Below are 5,236 nucleotides of genomic sequence, written 5' to 3'. Positions count from 1 at the left end.
AAGTCAAGCTAATATGAAGGTTTTACCAATTTTAAAGGTCTATCTTTCCATACGACCAGTAAAGAAATTACAGCTTTCCAGAGTAATGTGCAGCCCTGAGCTTAAAGCACACCGCAGGAAGGTAACATAATCACGGTCCATTGGTTTGTAATTCCATAAAGTAGCCCGAAGCATTAACTCGGATACTGCCATAATTTGCTATGAATGAGAATTAATAAACAGTGAGCTTCCAAGAACAGCCGCCGTGCACTGCCGAACAGAAGAGGGTGACCTTAGCCGCGGCAGATAAGCCTACATTTGCACGCCATTTCATCTCTACACCGAAATCCATCGTGAAGCCTAAAAGAATACCATCCATGGTAGACGCTTTTTTATATAGGGATGATTTTTTCCGACCTCTTGACGATAATGGCTTCGCGGCAAAAAGCAATCCTCGCTCCATTAATGAGTGTACACCAGCACCGAGGATTGCTAACAGCCAAAGGCCTTAAAAGAAGTCTAGTGCTACCACTAACAGCCTAACCTACACAGCTGCCAAAATTGAATCTTTAAAGGATAGCCGACGCGTATCTCGCTGTGGTCGAGCCAATGGAGGATGCGACGCCAGCTCCTGCGCTGATACAAAAGATGCCACGTGCAGGAGAGAAAGAGCACACATCGAGAAAGAGCTAATTAGCTTTTATCTCTTATACGGGTTTTTAAACGACTTAATTCGTTAATAATACTCCCAAAGTGTCAAAGACAGTGCTTATACCCGTAGAAAGATAGCAGGCTAAAGTTTTTGATTCTTATGGGTAAATAGCACTAAACTATAGACTAAAATAAGGTGTTGGCTAGGTTTCAACTGGCTTCTTCGCTCGGAGAGTTTTAGCAGTTAAAATTAACACCGTACAAAATAAATTAATCAATATGGTCGCCTTATATATATAGTACTAGTAGCTAAGACTATAGTAACACACATTATTACAGTGGAGTTACACACCAGCCACCAAGTCCAATGAGACAAGGGAAGAACCTAAGCTACAAGGAGAATCAGCCGCCGGCGGCCTTGGAAGGAGGCAAACAATCTTTGCTATCATCGCTCATTGCTAAACTAAGTTTCATGTTTGCTTTTGACCGCACCTAATTGCACTGAACAAGATCTTAACTTAGCAACTTAGCACAGTCCACCAAGGCTTCAGCCAAGGATTTCCATGCTTTTCCTCGGTATATTACAAAAAACTGCCCCGGAAGGTAATGCTAGTACTCAAAGCGGAGCTGTCCTAATAAGTGAAACAGTTGTGATCTGTTTGTGTGTTTATTATTAGGGTTTAGCTATAAAGTTCACTTAGATTTCATCCGTTTAGGACCAAGTCTCGTTAGTGAGCAATACGTTACTAACCATAATGTTAAAACCTAAGATACAGGTAAGATTTAACCTTCCCGAAGGTCTTTACCCAACCTAGAGTTTCTACCAGTTTTAAAAGCAGAATCTTTCGGCCCGTGCGCCCTTAGTATATGTTTGATTGATTAATTCAGCTAGTTATTGCAACTGTAGAACTCTCCGAAGTACTGCAGAAACCTCACAACACAGAACTCTAATAAGGAAGTTACCATAATCACGTTGCATTGGATTTCACTATTAATTAGCCGTTAGTGTCATAGCTGATCTCAAGTAGATTGTTTCAGTTTTTACTGACACCAAGTTCTGACTCCTCTGCAGAGTAGAGATATACATGACCCGTTGAAGTCAAGTTTACTTGCCCGCAGCATTCCACTCTTTGGATGGCAAACCATTAAGTAACCTAGATCGAAACCATCGGAAACTCGTTGGGACTAACGCCTAAGTTGAGCGCTAATTTAATATATAGGGCCAATCTTTTTTGAACACTTTACGATAACGCTCTGGCGGCAAAAAGCAATCTTTGCACCGTTAAAGCATGTACAGTGGAATCGCGAAGCTTCATCAGTTAGGTTCAATTAAACGGTCAAAGGCACCAAAAGAGCACCTAATGCTACCATTAAATTGCACCAGACTGCACAGCGGCCATGAATGGATCTTTAAAGGATAACTGACGCTAGCCTCGCTGTGGTCGCAGCGATAACCAAGGAAGCCTTGCACGTCCCGCGCTAAAAATATGATAAAAAGATTCAAAAGTTAAGATAAAATACTCGCACCGGACGAGCGAGTGCAACGAGGCCCGAGCGAAAAGCTCCTATTTCATATACGAGCGATTCTGGTGTTTAAATATACTAGATAATAGCTCTGTTTTAAATAATAATAATAAAGTTTAATAACATTGATTATTATTAGTAAGTAACAGCACTCAAGAAACGTCACTTAACAATTATAACGATAACAATCAAGGATACTTTCTAGTTAAAAATAATCGCACTTACTTGCACGGAACACGAGCTTAACTGAGTAACTTAGCATGTTCACACAAAAGTGTTCAACAAGGAAATCCCAAGGCCTTTCTAAGCAAATTAGGGTTAAAACTGTATCTAAAGGGAGGTTAGTAGTCAACGCGAAGCTTCAAATTAAGTGAAAGAGTTGTTATCTCTTTGTGTGTTACTTAACTTTAAAGCAACATGGTCATAACTCTAACAAAACAAATCTAGTTAGAGAACGCAAAGGCGTCAAGCACAAGGTAAGCACCTTGAATGGATGCAAATAAATCTGTTAGAGGTAGCTATCAATGCAGAATGATAAAGATAAAGCTCAAGGACTTCCCACCTCACTGAACTTAATGAAATTTAGAGATCACTGTCCAGATCTATAGACCACTCGTCAATACTCGGAAATAAGTACGAGATTACTACCACACGAAGAAGATTCAGAAACAGGCAGCAGAGTCTCGATTTTGACTAGGGTCAAAGTTAGAAACCAAGATTACTTCCTAGTTGGTGAGATTATTACTAGTATCGACCTATTGAAGTTGAAGTTTTTAAGTAAGTTCTTTCACCTTGGAAGAGCATAAGACTCTTTTGGATTGAACTCGAATGAGTAAAGTAGGACTCGAGTCGGGATAGCTTAATAAAACATATAAGATGAAGTATGCAAAAAGACCCTCCAAAAGGCATAAACAGTACTATTACCCATAAAAGTGGAAGGAGGGGCCGCTACTTTTGTTTGCATTAGTAAAGGGAACAATACTATCATACTACTCTCTCTGATAAGTACTACGCTAAAACTGCTGCCATTGATGATAATAAGTACTCTTTTATTATTCACAACTAACTCCACAAGTGCCCAGCCAGATTTAGCTCAAAGCTACAGTAGTTAGACACTACTTAGCCAATTTAATCAAGACTTTTCTTTAGCTACGGAGAATAATTAGGATATTTTTAGTTTATTTCGAATTGACACTTTTCATTATTATTCTTGGAGTATGATGCTAGAATTATAACCTATATAAGTAAGCGCTATTTAAATGCTAAGAAAGGCGGCGCACATACGGTCTAACCATTAATAACTAGAGTTATACCCCTAAAGCTACCGTTAGCATGAAAGTCTAGTACCGAAATCCTGCTACTACTCTATTGAAGCCTAGTACCAAGTTCTAACTCTAGCATAATAATATTTTTTTTACAAATAGTTCATAGCTAGTTTCCAGCTAGTCATAAAGCATCTCGAATCGATGCGAAGAGTATTTACTGACTTGACACTAAGCTAAAAGGAATCAAAGTTAATCTAAAAATTAGCCTTAAAATTAGTCAAAATCAACACAAATTTAGCCAAATCAGGCTAACTCGTTGAGCACATCTCACAAATGGCAGATATGGAAATGAGTAAAATAGTGCACAATACAATGTTAGAAACAAGCATCTCGAACCGATGTTTATTGTGTTATTTAATACCACTCATCATAGCAACCCTCTTATTAGGGTAACCCAAAACGATCTGTTTTTAGTTCAGTTAGTTAGCCAAACTTTATTCCAGAGTACAATAGAAGCTTTTGTCCGCAGCCGTTCACCATAGGTAGTCGCTGGACATACTAGAGTCTCTAACTTAGCCAAAGACTAGACAAAACCGAATGGATCTGACTAACCGTCGTGATAATGTCACTAACTAATACACTACTTTGAAGCTAGCTCGATACAAAGATACTTTAACTAGATAGTTAATATTAATTTGACCTCGTGGAGTCCTTAGATGATTTTAAAAATAGCGGAATGACAACTGATTGACTTCAGTCAAATAAGGATAAATTCTCCATAATATAACGACTATAACTATCTCTTATCTCTAATGTACCACTCAGTTTAAGCAAAACTAAACAGTAAATCTTTAGCTATCTTTTTGATTAACCTAGGTCACTGTGTTCGGGTAGTCCGTTATCGGCTACCGCTACACAACACGAATGCTGATGCTGAATAATGTCACCTGGAGCCATAGTCACGCCTTACTGTGTTCAACTATTACCTTGAATGTAAGATTGAATAAAATAGCCCACTTTATCTTTTCAGCTAGAGTCAAAGAAAGCAATAAAGCAAAGAAATTGTTCACTTCAACTCGATTCTATTATTTTGCTATTTAATTAGATTATTTATTATTTTATTTCATTTTAATCATTTATAAGATAGTTAAAGAGAATGGTAGAGAAAACTCTAACTAAGCCAGATAGAAAGGTTATTTTTCCTACTTTAATCGTAGTATTTGGGTTTTCCTAGTTTTTTTATTCGAGGATCAAAAACTATTATCCTTATAATCTTGTACTGGCCAGAGTCGAACTAGCTTCTTACTTTGAAAGTATACCATCTAAACACCAATACTAATTTTACTACTTTATTCATGAAACTATTCCAACTCTAGTGGGTTCCTAACATTAACTCATGTGCTAACTTTAGTACTGGTGTTTTAGAAGACCCTGACGACCAAATGGCCCCAACGCTGTATATATCCACAAGGTCAGGGGTAAAAGCCACTCTTTTAACGTATACTCAAGGGAAGGTTTAGCGCCTTTAAATAAAGTTAAAGTAGGTGTTTTTCTCCCTTTTAGGCTTCGTAGTAGGCAATATAATTATATTTCCTACTCGAACGAGGTCTTTTTTTTCAATTGTTGATTGAGGTTATTGCTTGACCGAGGACTTGAAGTTTTCGACGGGTTCTCTAAATGTCCCAAGTGTCGAAGAAGAGGGGTCTCAAATTTCACTAATAACATCTGCAAGACAAAGCACTCTTTTGCGGGGAGAAAAGATCAGAAGATATGTTTCTTTGCCGAGAGAATAACGATTTATGAACCGTTATTAAGAC

The 5,236-nt window shown here is 38.0% G+C and overlaps 1 long non-coding RNA gene across 2 annotated transcripts; it reads right to left on the bottom strand.

Annotated features, from left to right (window-relative positions):
- Positions 1-2,141: 2,141 nt before the first annotated feature.
- Positions 2,142-2,721, bottom strand: LOC135144509 (uncharacterized). Of its 2 annotated transcripts, XR_010283175.1 has the most exons (4): positions 2,639-2,721; positions 2,561-2,583; positions 2,380-2,484; positions 2,142-2,216 (listed from the first exon to the last, which is right to left on the bottom strand). It is a non-coding gene; the product is annotated as an uncharacterized LOC135144509 (long non-coding RNA). The 2 variants fall into 2 exon arrangements; XR_010283174.1 differs by having other exon boundaries at positions 2,380-2,583.
- Between the last annotated feature and the right edge of the window lie 2,515 nt (positions 2,722-5,236).

The sequence above is a fragment of the Zophobas morio genome, unplaced genomic scaffold (assembly GCF_036711695.1).
Source record: "Zophobas morio isolate AGI-343-1 ecotype UQ-CSIRO unplaced genomic scaffold, CSIRO_AGI_Zmor_V1 ptg000106l, whole genome shotgun sequence".
In the NCBI taxonomy this organism is placed as follows: Eukaryota; Metazoa; Arthropoda; class Insecta; order Coleoptera; family Tenebrionidae; genus Zophobas; species Zophobas morio.
This window is presented reverse-complemented; position numbering and strand designations above follow the sequence as displayed.